Raw genomic sequence first — 15,039 nt, 5'->3', positions numbered from 1 at the left:
CATTGGATTAATGAATGACGTTTGGTTCATTGAGTGAACTTTTGAATCTAGAATAGACGAATGGAATGAAAGAGTGAAGCTTTACTCATTGAATTAACACGAGCAGATCGTTTCATTGGATGAACGTTTGAATTTAGAATAAACGAACGAATGAATACCTTTCCTTTCTTTAAATGAATTAGTAAAGTTTGATATATTGAATGAATGAGAAACTCTCTTCTAATTGAATTATTTCGTGCAGATTGTTTAATTGTTTCATTGAGTGAATGAATACAGTTTGTTTGTTTGAATGAATGAATTCAGCTTGAGACATGAAATGAATGAGAGAAGCTCTACTGCACGTGCCGTTTTTTTAAATTGAATCAATGTGTAACGTTTGTTTCATTGAATGAATGAATACAGTTTGTTTGTTTGAATGAATGAATTCAGCTTGAGACATGAAATGAATGAGAGAAGCTCTACTGCACGTGCCGTTTTTTTAAATTGAATCAATGTGTAACGTTTGTTTCATTGAATGAATGAATACAGTTTGTTTGGTTGAATTAATGTATTAAACGTGCGACAATAAATGAATGACAGGAGGTCAACTGCACGTGCAGTTTGTTTCATTGATTCAATGTGTAACGTTTGTGTCTTTGAACGAATGAATACTATTTGCTTGGTTGAATGAATGTATTAAGCTTGAGACATGGAATGTAAGAGTGAAGCTCTTCTCACTGAATTAACACATGCAGCTTGTTTCATTGGATTAATGAATAACGTTTGGTTCATTGAATGAACGTTTGAATTTAGAATAAACGAACGAAATAAATACATTTCCTTTCTTTCAATGAATTAGTAAAGGTTGAGATATTGAATGAATGAGAAACTCTCTTCTAATTGAAATAATTCGTGCAGATTGTTTAATTGAATCAATGTATAACATTTGTTTCATTGAATGAATGAATACAGTTTGTTTGCATGAATCTATGTATAAAACTTGAGACATTAACTAAATACTGTTTGTTTGGTTGAATGAATGTATTAAACTTGAGAAATGAAATGATAGAAAGAAGCTGTACTGCACGTGCAGTTTTTTTTAATTGAATCAATGTGTAACGTTTGTTTCATTGAATGAATGATTACGGTTTGTTTGGTTGAATGAATGTATTAAGCTTGAGACATTGAAAGAATGAGAGAAGCTCTAATCATGGAATCATCTCGTGCAGATTGTTTCATTGAATAAAGAAAGAACGTTTGAATGAAGGATTGACGTTTCTTTCAACGACTGGACGAACACAGTTTGTTTCTTTCAATGAACCAGTTAAGCTTGAGACATTGAATGAATGAGGGAAGCTCAACTCATTGAATCAAGGAATAACGTATGTTTCACTGAATGAAGGAATACTGTTTGTTTGGTTGAATGAATGTATTAAACTTGAGAAAAGAAATGATAGAAAGAAGCTGTACTGCACGTGCAGTTTTTAAAAATAGAATCAATGTGTAACGTTTGTTTGACTGAATGAAGGAATACTGTTTGTTTGGTTGAATGAGTGTATTAAGCTCGAGACATGGAATGAAAGAGTGAAGCTCTGCTCATTGAATTAACACTAGCAGCTTTTTTCATTGGATCAATGAATAACGTTTGGTTCATTGAACGAACGTTTGAATTTAGAAAAAATAAACGAAACGAATAGGTTTCCTTTCTTTCAATACATTAGTGAAGGTTGAGATATTGAATGAATGAGAAACTCTCTTCTAGTTGAATTAATTCGTTCAGTTTGTTTAATGAATGAATGAATGATAGATGCTCTACTGCACATGCAGTTTGTTTAATTGAATCAATGTGTAACGTTTGTTTCATTGAATGAATGAATACAGATCGTTTGGTTGAATGTATGCATTAAACCTGAGACATTAAATGAATGACAGATGCTCTTGTGCACGTGCAGTTTGTAATATTGAATCAATGTGTAACGTTTGTTTCATTGAATGAATGAATACTGTTTGTTTGGTTGAATGTATGTATTAAACTTGAGACATTAAATGAATGACAGATGCTCTTCTGCACGTGCAGTTTGTTTAATTGAATCAATGTGTAACGTTTGTTTCATTGAATGAATGAATACCGTTTGTTCGGTTGAATGTATGTATTAAGCTTGAGATATTAAATGAATTACAGGTGCTCTACTGCACGTGCAGTTTGTTTAATTGAATCAATGTGTAACGTTTGGTTCATTGAATGAATGTTTGAATTTAGAAGAAACGAACACATGAATACATTTCCTTTCCTTCAATGAATTAGTAAAGGTGGAGATATTGAATCAATGAGAAACTCTCTTCCCATTGAATTAATTCGTGCAGTTTGTTTAATTGAATCAATGTATAACATTTGTTTCATTGAATGAATGAATACAGTTTGTTTGGTTGAATGGACGTATTATGCTTGAGAAATGAAATGACAGAGAGCAGCTGTACTGCACGTGCAGTTTTTTTAACTTGAATCAATGTGTAACGCTTGTTTCAATTGAATGAATGAATGTAGTTTGTTTGGTTGAATGAATGTATTAAGCTTGAGACATTGAAAGAATGAGAGACGCTCTAATCATGGAATCATCGCGTGCAGTTTGTTTCATTGAATCAATGAAGAACGTTTGGTTCATTGAGTGAATGTTTGAATTTGGAATAAAGGTACGCAAGGAAAGAGTGAAGCTCTGCTCATTGAATTAACACAAGCGGCTTGTTTAATTGAATTTACAGTAAACGAACGAAAGGATACATTTCCTTTCTTTCAATGAATTAGTAAAGGTATTGAATGAATGAGAAACTCTCTTCTAATTGAATTAATTCGTGCAGTTTACTTAATTGAATCAATGTGTAATGTTTGTTGCTTTGAATGAATGAATACTGCTTGTTTGGTAGAATCAATGTATTAAGCTTGAGACATGAAATGAATGACAGGAGGTCTACTGCACGTGCAGTTTGTTTAATTGAAACAATGGGTAACGTTTGTTTCTTTGAGACATTAAATACTGTCTCAAGTTTAGTACATACATTCAAGCAAAAAACTGTATTCATTCATTCAAAGAAACAAACGTTACAGATTGATTCAATTCAACAAACTGCACGTGCAGTAGACCTCCTGTCATTCATTTCATGTCTCCAGTTTAATACATTCCCTCAACCAAATAAACAGTATTCATTCAATGAAGCAAACGTTACACATTGATTTAATTGAAGAAAAAGCACGTACAGTAGAGCTTCTCTCATCCTTTCAGTGTCTCAAGCCTAATACATTCATTCAACCAAGCACACTGTATTCATTCAAAGACACAAACGTTACACATTGATTCAATTAAGCAAACTGCACGTACAGTCGAGCTTCTGTCTATCATTTCATGTCGCAATCATAATACATTCAACCAAACAAACTGTTTTCATTCATTCAATGAACCAAATGTTATACATTGATTCAATTAAATAAACTGCACCAATTAATTCAATTAGAAGAGAGTTTCTCATTCATTAAAGATCTCAACCATTACTCATTCATTGAAAGAAATGAAATGTATTCATTCGTTAGTGTATTCTATATTCAAACGTTCATTCAATGAATCAAACGTTAGACATTGATCCAACGAAACAAGCTGCTTGTGTTCATTCAATGAGCAAAGCTTCACTCTTTCATTCCATGTCTCGAGCTTAATACAATCATTGAAAGAAGAAAACTGTATTAATTCATTCAATGAAACAAACGGTATTCGTTGATTCAATGAGTTGAGCTTCTCTCATTCATTCAATACCTCAAGCTTAATTCGTTCATTGAAAGAAACAAACTGTGTTCGTTCTGTCGTTGAAAACAACTTCAATCATTCATTCAAACGTTCTTCATTGATTCAATGAAACAAACTGCACGAGATGATTCCATGATTTGAACTTCTCTCATTCTTTCAATGTCTCAAGCTGATTACATTCATTCAACTAAACAAACTGTATTCATTCATTCAATGTAACAAACGTTACACATTGATTCAATTAAACAAACTGCGCGTACAGTAGAGCTTCTGTCTATCATTTCATGTCTCACGGTGAATACATTCATTCAACTTAAGGAAGAGTATTCATTCATTCAATGAAACAAACGGCACTTGCAGTGAAGCTTCTCTCATTCATTTCATGTCTCAAGTTTAGTACATACATACAAGCAAACAGACAGGACTGATTCGTTCAATGAAACAAACGTTACACATTGATACAATAAAACAAAATGCAAGTGCAGTAGAGCATCTATCATTCCTTTAATGTCTAAAGTTTAATACATTCATTCAACCAAACAAACTGTATTCATTCATTCAAAGAAACAAACGTTACACATTGATTCAATTTTAAAAAGTGCACGTGCAGTAGACCTCCTGTCATTCATTTCATGACTCAAACTTAATACATTCATTCAACCAAACAAACTGTGTTCATTCAATGAAACAAACGTTACACATTGATTCAATATAATAAACTGCACGTGCAGTGGAGCTTCTACCATTCATTTAATGTCTCAAGTTTAGTACATACATTCAAACAAACAAACTGTATTCTTTCATTCAAAGGAACAAACATTACACATTGATTCAATTAAACACACTGCACGTGCAGTCGAGCTTCTCTCCTTCATTTCATGTCTCAAGCATAATTCGTTCATTCAACCAAACAAACTGTATTCATTCATTCAATGAAACAATTAAACAAACCGGTAAGTACTTTTAAAACAAACAGTCTTACCTTAGCTGCTGCTCGCACTCAAAATGACCATTAGCGTCGAAAGGGTGAGTATTTATACTCACTGCTTTCCTTCCCGGCTGCCTCTCTGGTCGTCGTCACTTCCCCCTGCTGCTCCCGCTCTTTCTGTGACGAGAGAGTGAAAAAAAAACACCGCTGCCCGCTAAAGGTGAGTCCTTTTAAAACAAACAGTCTCACCTTAGCTGCTGCTCGCACTCACAATGACCGTTGGCGTCGAAGGGTGAGCATTTATACTCACTGCTTTCCTTCCCGGCTACCTCTCTGGTCGTCGTCACTTCCCCCTGCTGCTCCCGCTCTTTCTGTGAAGAGAGAGTGAAAAAAAAACACCGCTGCCCGCTAAAGGTGAGTCCTTTTAAAACGAACAGTCTCACCTTAGCTGCTGCTCGCACTCACAATGACCGTTAGCGTCGAAGGGTGAGCATTTACACTCACTGCTTTCCTTCCCGGCTACCTCTCTGGTCGTCGTCACTTCCCCCTGCTGCTCCCGCTCTTTCTGTGAAGAGAGAGTGAAAAAAAACACCGCTGCCCGCTACCGGTAAGTACTTTTAAAACATACAGTCTTACCTTAGCTGCTGCTCGCACTCAAAAGCTCATTGAAAGAAATAAAATTCGTTCTTTTATTCTAAATTCAAACGTTAAGGTCTACTGCACGTGCAGTGTGTTGAATTGAATCAATGTGTAACGTTTGTTTCATTTAATGAAAGAATACTGTTTGCTTGCTTGAAAGTATGTTCTAAACTTGAGACATTAATTGAATGGTACAAGCTCCACTGCACGTTCAGGTTGTTTAATTGAATCAACGCGTAACGTTTGTTTCATTGAATGAATGAATACTGTTTGTTTGTTTGAATGAATGTGTTAAGCTTGAGACAAAGAATAAAAGAGTGAAGCTCTGCTCACTGTATTAACACAAGCAGCTTGTTTCATTGGATTAATGAATAACGTTTGGTTCATTGAGTGAACGTTTGAATCTAGAATAAACGAATGGAATGAAAGAGTGAAGCTTTGCTCATTGAATGAACGTTTGAATTTCGAATGAACGAACGAAATAAATACATTTCCTTTCTTTCAATGAATTAGTAAAGGTTGAGATATTGAATGAATGAGAAACTCCCTTCTAATTGAATTAATTCGTGCAGATTGTTTAATTGAATCAATGTCTAACATTTGTTTCATTGAATGAATGAATACAGTTTGTTTGCATGAATGTATGTATTAACCTTGAAACATTAACTAAATGAGAGAAGCTCGATTGCACGTGCAGTTTTTTTAGTTGAATCAATGAGTAACGTTTGTTCCATTGAATGAATGAATACTGTTTGTTTGGTTCAATAAAAGTCTTAAGCTTGAGACATGGAATGAATGACAGGAGGTCTACTGCACATGCAGTTTGTTTAATTGAATCAATGTGTAACGTTTATTTCTTTGAATGAATGAATGAATACAGTTTGTTTGGTTGAATGAATGTATTAAACTTGAGAAATGAAATGATAGAAAGAAGCTGTCCTGCACGTGCAGTTGTTTTTAATTGAATCAATGTGTAACGTTTGTTTCATTGATTGAATGATTACGGTTTGTTTGGTTGAATGAATGTATGAAGCTTGAGACATTGAAAGAATGAGAGAAGCTCTAATCATGGAATCATCTCGTGCAGATTGTTTCATTGAATCAAGGAAGAAGGTTTGGTTCATTGAGTGAACGTTTGAATTTGGAATAAAGGAACGGAATGAAAGAGTGAAGCTCTGCTCATTGAATTAACACAAGCAGCTTGAATACAGTTTGTTTGGTTGAATGAATGTACTAAGCTTGAGACATTAAATGAATGATAGAAGCTCTACTGTACGTGCAGTTTGTTTAATTGAATCAATGTGTAACGTTTGTTTCATTGAATGAATGAATACAGTTTTCTTTTTCAATGATTGTATTAAGCTCGAGAGATGGAATGAAAGAGTGAAGCTCTGCTCATTGAATTAACACAAGCAGTTTGTTTCATTGGATCAATGAATAACGTTTGGTTCATTGAATGAATGTTGGAATTTAAAATGAACGACCACACGAATACATTTCCTTTCCTTTTGAATGAATGAGAACCTCTCTTCTAATTGAATTAATTCGTGCAGTTTGTTTAATTGAATCAGTGTATAACATTTGTTTCTTTGAATGAATGAAGACAGTTTGTTTGGTTGAATGAATGTGTAAAACTTGAGACATGAAATGATTGAAAGAATCTCTACTCCACGTGCAGTTTGTTGAATTGAATCAATGTGTAACGTTTTTTCATTGAATGAATGAATGAATACTGTTTGTTTGGTTGAATGAATGTATTAAGCTTGAGACATTGAAAGAATGAGAGAAGCTCTAATCATGGAATCATCTCTTGCAGATTGTTTCATTGAATCAAGGAAGAACGTTTGAATGAAGGATTGACGTTTCTTTCAACGACTGGAGGAACACAGTTTGTTTCTTTCAATTTACCAGTTAAGCTTGAGACATTGAATGAATGAGAGAAGCTCAACTCATTGAATCAAGGAATAACGTATGTTTCACTGAATGAAGGAATACTGTTTGTTTGGTTGAATGAGTGTATTAAGCTCGAGACATGGAATGAAAGAGTGAAGCTCTGCTCATTGAATTAACACTAGCAGCTTGTTTCATTGGATCAATGAATAACGTTTGGTTCATTGAACGAACGTTTGAATTTAGAAAAAATAAACGAAACGAATAGGTTTCCTTTCTTTCAATACATTAGTAAAGGTTGAGATATTGAATGAATGAGAAACTCTCTTCTAGTTGAATTAATTCGTTCAGTTTGTTTAATGAATGAATGAATGATAGATGCTCTACCGCACGTGCAGTTTGTTTAATTGAATCAATGTGTAACGTTTGTTTCATTGAATGAATGAATACAGATCGTTTGGTTGAATGTATGCATTAAACCTGAGACATTAAATGAATGACAGATGCTCTTGTGCACGTGCAGTTTGTTTAATTGAATCAATGTGTAACGTTTGTTTCATTGAATGAATGAATACCGTTTGTTTGGTTGAATGTATGTATTAAGCACGAGACATTAAATGAATTACAGGTGCTCTACTGCACGTGCAGTTTGTTTAATTGAATCAATGTGTAACGTTTGTTTCATTGAATCAATGAAGAACGTTTGGTTGATTGAGTGAACGTTTGAATTTGGAATAAACGAACGGAATGAAAGAGTGAAGCTCTGCTCATTGAATTAACACAAGCAGCTTGTTTCATTGGATGAACGTTTGAATTTAGAATAAACGAATGAATGAATACATTTCCTTTCTTTCAATGAATTAGTCAAGGTTGAGATATTGAATGAATGAGAAACTCTCTTCTAATTGAATTAATTCGTGCAGATTGTTTAATTGAATCAATGTATAACATTTGTTTCATTGAATGAATGAATACAGTTTGCTGGTTGAATGTATGTATTAAACTTGAGAAATTAACTGAATGAGAGAAGCTCCACTGCACGTGCAGTTTGTTTAATTGAATCAATGTGGAACGTTTGTTTCATTGAATGAATGAATACTGATTGTTTGGTTGAATAAATGGATTAAGCTTGAGACATGGAATGAAAGATTGAAGCTCTGCTCACTGAATTAACACAAGCAGCTTGTTTCATTTGATGAACGTTTGAATTTAGAATAAACGAACGCAGGAATACATTTCCTTTGTTTCAATGAATTAGTCAAGGTTGAGATATTGAATGAATGAGAAACTCTATCTAATTGAATTAATTTGTGCAGTTTGTTGAATTGAATCAATGTGTAACGTTTGTTTCTTTGAATGAATACAGTTTGTTTGGTTGAATGTATGTATTTAACCTGAGACATTGACTGAATGAGAGAAGCTCTACTGCGCGTGCGGTTTGTTGAATTGAATCAATGTATAACGTTTGTTTCTTTGAATGAATACTGTTTGTTTGGTTGAATGACTGTATGAAGCTTGGAACATTAAATGAATGACAGATGCTCTTCTGCACGTGCAGCTTGTTTATTTGAATCAATGTGTACCGTTTGGATCATTGAATGAATAAATGCAGTTTGTTTGGTGGAGCGAATGTATAAACTTTGAGACATCAAATGATAGACAGAAGTTCGACTGCACGTGCAGTTTGTTTAATTGAATCAATGTGTAACGTTTGTTTCATTTAATGAATGAATACAGTTTGTTTGGTTGAATGAATGTATTAAGTTTGAGACAAAGAATAAAAGAGTGAAGCTCTGCTCACTGAATTAACACAAGCAGCTTGTTTCATTGGATTAATGAATGACGTTTGGTTCATTGAGTGAACTTTTGAATCTAGAATAGACGAATGGAATGAAAGAGTGAAGCTTTACTCATTGAATTAACACGAGCAGATCGTTTCATTGGATGAACGTTTGAATTTAGAATAAACGAACGAATGAATACCTTTCCTTTCTTTAAATGAATTAGTAAAGTTTGAGATATTGAATGAATGAGAAACTCTCTTCTAATTGAATTATTTCGTGCAGGTTGTTTAATTGTTTCATTGAATGAATGAATACAGTTTGTTTGTTTGAATGAATGAATTCAGCTTGAGACATGAAATGAATGAGAGAAGCTCTACTGCACGTGCCGTTTTTTTAAATTGAAACAATGTGTAACGTTTGTTTCATTGAATGAATGAATACAGTTTGTTTGGTTGAATTAATGTATTAAACATGCGACAATAAATGAATGACAGGAGGTCTACTGCACGTGCAGTTTGTTTCATTGATTCAATGTGTAACGTTTGTGTCTTTGAATGAATGAATACTATTTGCTTGGTTGAATGAATGTATTAAGCTTGAGACATGGAATGTAAGAGTGAAGCTCTTCTCACTGAATTAACACATGCAGCTTGTTTCATTGGATTAATGAATAACGTTTGGTTCATTGAGTGAACGTTTGAATTTAGAATAAACGAACGAAATAAATACATTTCCTTTCTTTCAATGAATTAGTAAAGGTTGAGATATTGAATGAATGAGAAACTCTCTTCTAATTGAAATAATTCGTGCAGATTGTTTAATTGAATCAATGTATAACATTTGTTTCATTGAATGAATGAATACAGTTTGTTTGCATGAATCTATGTATTAAACTTGAGACATTAACTAAATGAGAGAAGCTCGACTTTACGTGCAGTTTTTTTAGTTCAATCAATGCGTAACGTTTGTTCCATTGAATGAATGAATACTGTTTGTTTGGTTCAATAAAAGTCTTAAGCTTGAGACATGGAATGAATGACAGGAGGTCTACTGCACATGCAGTTTGTTTAATTGAATCAATGTGTAACGTTTATTTCTTTGAATGAATGAATGAATACAGTTTGTTTGGTTGAATGAATGTATTAAACTTGAGAAATGAAATGATAGAAAGAAGCTGTCCTGCACGTGCAGTTGTTTTTAATTGAATCAATGTGTAACGTTTGTTTCATTGATTGAATGATTACGGTTTGTTTGGTTGAATGAATGTAGGAAGCTTGAGACATTGAAAGAATGAGAGAAGCTCTAATCATGGAATCATCTCGTGCAGATTGTTTCATTGAATCAAGGAAGAAGGTTTGGTTCATTGAGTGAACGTTTGAATTTGGAATAAAGGAACGGAATGAAAGAGTGAAGCTCTGCTCATTGAATTAACACAAGCAGCTTGAATACAGTTTGTTTGGTTGAATGAATGTACTAAGCTTGAGACATTAAATGAATGATAGAAGCTCTACTGTACGTGCAGTTTGTTTAATTGAATCAATGTGTAACGTTTGTTTCATTGAATGAATGAATACAGTTTTCTTTTTCAATGATTGTATTAAGCTCGAGAGATGGAATGAAAGAGTGAAGCTCTGCTCATTGAATTAACACAAGCAGTTTGTTTCATTGGATCAATGAATAACGTTTGGTTCATTGAATGAATGTTGGAATTTAAAATGAACGACCACACGAATACATTTCCTTTCCTTTTGAATGAATGAGAACCTCTCTTCTAATTGAATTAATTCGTGCAGTTTGTTTAATTGAATCAGTGTATAACATTTGTTTCTTTGAATGAATGAAGACAGTTTGTTTGGTTGAATGAATGTGTAAAACTTGAGACATGAAATGATTGAAAGAATCTCTACTCCACGTGCAGTTTGTTGAATTGAATCAATGTGTAACGTTTTTTCATTGAATGAATGAATGAATACTGTTTGTTTGGTTGAATGAATGTATTAAGCTTGAGACATTGAAAGAATGAGAGAAGCTCTAATCATGGAATCATCTCTTGCAGATTGTTTCATTGAATCAAGGAAGAACGTTTGAATGAAGGATTGACGTTTCTTTCAACGACTGGAGGAACACAGTTTGTTTCTTTCAATTTACCAGTTAAGCTTGAGACATTGAATGAATGAGAGAAGCTCAACTCATTGAATCAAGGAATAACGTATGTTTCACTGAATGAAGGAATACTGTTTGTTTGGTTGAATGAGTGTATTAAGCTCGAGACATGGAATGAAAGAGTGAAGCTCTGCTCATTGAATTAACACTAGCAGCTTGTTTCATTGGATCAATGAATAACGTTTGGTTCATTGAACGAACGTTTGAATTTAGAAAAAATAAACGAAACGAATAGGTTTCCTTTCTTTCAATACATTAGTAAAGGTTGAGATATTGAATGAATGAGAAACTCTCTTCTAGTTGAATTAATTCGTTCAGTTTGTTTAATGAATGAATGAATGATAGATGCTCTACCGCACGTGCAGTTTGTTTAATTGAATCAATGTGTAACGTTTGTTTCATTGAATGAATGAATACAGATCGTTTGGTTGAATGTATGCATTAAACCTGAGACATTAAATGAATGACAGATGCTCTTGTGCACGTGCAGTTTGTTTAATTGAATCAATGTGTAACGTTTGTTTCATTGAATGAATGAATACCGTTTGTTTGGTTGAATGTATGTATTAAGCACGAGACATTAAATGAATTACAGGTGCTCTACTGCACGTGCAGTTTGTTTAATTGAATCAATGTGTAACGTTTGTTTCATTGAATCAAGGAAGAACGTTTGGTTGATTGAGTGAACGTTTGAATTCGGAATAAACGAACGGAATGAAAGAGTGAAGCTCTGCTCATTGAATTAACACAAGCAGCTTGTTTCATTGGATGAACGTTTGAATTTAGAATAAACGAATGAATGAATACATTTCCTTTCTTTCAATGAATTAGTAAAGGTTGAGATATTGAATGAATGAGAAACTCTCTTCTAATTGAATTAATTCGTGCAGATTGTTTAATTGAATCAATGTATAACATTTGTTTCATTGAATGAATGAATACAGTTTGCTGGTTGAATGTATGTATTAAACTTGAGAAATTAACTGAATGAGAGAAGCTCCACTGCACGTGCAGTTTGTTTAATTGAATCAATGTGGAACGTTTGTTTCATTGAATGAATGAATACTGATTGTTTGGTTGAATGTATGTATTAAACTTGAGACATTAAATGAATGACAGATGCTCTTCTGCACGTGCAGTTTGTTTAATTGAATCAATGTGTAACGTTTGTTTCATTGAATGAATGAATACCGTTTGTTCGGTTGAATGTATGTATTAAGCTTGAGATATTAAATGAATTACAGGTGCTCTACTGCACGTGCAGTTTGTTTAATTGAATCAATGTGTAACGTTTGGTTCATTGAATGAATGTTTGAATTTAGAAGAAACGAACACATGAATACATTTCCTTTCCTTCAATGAATTAGTAAAGGTGGAGATATTGAATCAATGAGAAACTCTCTTCCCATTGAATTAATTCGTGCAGTTTGTTTAATTGAATCAATGTATAACATTTGTTTCATTGAATGAATGAATACAGTTTGTTTGGTTGAATGGACGTATTATGCTTGAGAAATGAAATGACAGAGAGCAGCTGTACTGCACGTGCAGTTTTTTTAACTTGAATCAATGTGTAACGCTTGTTTCAATTGAATGAATGAATGTAGTTTGTTTGGTTGAATGAATGTATTAAGCTTGAGACATTGAAAGAATGAGAGACGCTCTAATCATGGAATCATCGCGTGCAGTTTGTTTCATTGAATCAATGAAGAACGTTTGGTTCATTGAGTGAATGTTTGAATTTGGAATAAAGGTACGCAAGGAAAGAGTGAAGCTCTGCTCATTGAATTAACACAAGCGGCTTGTTTAATTGAATTTACAGTAAACGAACGAAAGGATACATTTCCTTTCTTTCAATGAATTAGTAAAGGTATTGAATGAATGAGAAACTCTCTTCTAATTGAATTAATTCGTGCAGTTTACTTAATTGAATCAATGTGTAATGTTTGTTGCTTTGAATGAATGAATACTGCTTGTTTGGTAGAATCAATGTATTAAGCTTGAGACATGAAATGAATGACAGGAGGTCTACTGCACGTGCAGTTTGTTTAATTGAAACAATGGGTAACGTTTGTTTCTTTGAGACATTAAATACTGTCTCAAGTTTAGTACATACATTCAAGCAAAAAACTGTATTCATTCATTCAAAGAAACAAACGTTACAGATTGATTCAATTCAACAAACTGCACGTGCAGTAGACCTCCTGTCATTCATTTCATGTCTCCAGTTTAATACATTCCCTCAACCAAATAAACAGTATTCATTCAATGAAGCAAACGTTACACATTGATTTAATTGAAGAAAAAGCACGTACAGTAGAGCTTCTCTCATCCTTTCAGTGTCTCAAGCCTAATACATTCATTCAACCAAGCACACTGTATTCATTCAAAGACACAAACGTTACACATTGATTCAATTAAGCAAACTGCACGTACAGTCGAGCTTCTGTCTATCATTTCATGTCGCAATCATAATACATTCAACCAAACAAACTGTTTTCATTCATTCAATGAACCAAATGTTATACATTGATTCAATTAAATAAACTGCACCAATTAATTCAATTAGAAGAGAGTTTCTCATTCATTAAAGATCTCAACCATTACTCATTCATTGAAAGAAATGAAATGTATTCATTCGTTAGTGTATTCTATATTCAAACGTTCATTCAATGAATCAAACGTTAGACATTGATCCAACGAAACAAGCTGCTTGTGTTCATTCAATGAGCAAAGCTTCACTCTTTCATTCCATGTCTCGAGCTTAATACAATCATTGAAAGAAGAAAACTGTATTAATTCATTCAATGAAACAAACGGTATTCGTTGATTCAATGAGTTGAGCTTCTCTCATTCATTCAATACCTCAAGCTTAATTCGTTCATTGAAAGAAACAAACTGTGTTCGTTCTGTCGTTGAAAACAACTTCAATCATTCATTCAAACGTTCTTCATTGATTCAATGAAACAAACTGCACGAGATGATTCCATGATTTGAACTTCTCTCATTCTTTCAATGTCTCAAGCTGATTACATTCATTCAACTAAACAAACTGTATTCATTCATTCAATGTAACAAACGTTACACATTGATTCAATTAAACAAACTGCGCGTACAGTAGAGCTTCTGTCTATCATTTCATGTCTCACGGTGAATACATTCATTCAACTTAAGGAAGAGTATTCATTCATTCAATGAAACAAACGGCACTTGCAGTGAAGCTTCTCTCATTCATTTCATGTCTCAAGTTTAGTACATACATACAAGCAAACAGACAGGACTGATTCGTTCAATGAAACAAACGTTACACATTGATACAATAAAACAAAATGCAAGTGCAGTAGAGCATCTATCATTCCTTTAATGTCTAAAGTTTAATACATTCATTCAACCAAACAAACTGTATTCATTCATTCAAAGAAACAAACGTTACACATTGATTCAATTTTAAAAAGTGCACGTGCAGTAGACCTCCTGTCATTCATTTCATGACTCAAACTTAATACATTCATTCAACCAAACAAACTGTGTTCATTCAATGAAACAAACGTTACACATTGATTCAATATAATAAACTGCACGTGCAGTGGAGCTTCTACCATTCATTTAATGTCTCAAGTTTAGTACATACATTCAAACAAACAAACTGTATTCTTTCATTCAAAGGAACAAACATTACACATTGATTCAATTAAACACACTGCACGTGCAGTCGAGCTTCTCTCCTTCATTTCATGTCTCAAGCATAATTCGTTCATTCAACCAAACAAACTGTATTCATTCATTCAATGAAACAATTAAACAAACCGGTAAGTACTTTTAAAACAAACAGTCTTACCTTAGCTGCTGCTCGCACTCAAAA

Source organism: Chiloscyllium punctatum, chromosome 5, assembly GCF_047496795.1.
Source record: "Chiloscyllium punctatum isolate Juve2018m chromosome 5, sChiPun1.3, whole genome shotgun sequence".
NCBI classification, from domain to species: Eukaryota; Metazoa; Chordata; class Chondrichthyes; order Orectolobiformes; family Hemiscylliidae; genus Chiloscyllium; species Chiloscyllium punctatum.
The sequence above is the reverse complement of the archived record's forward strand: the minus strand, read 5'-3'. Positions refer to the sequence as shown.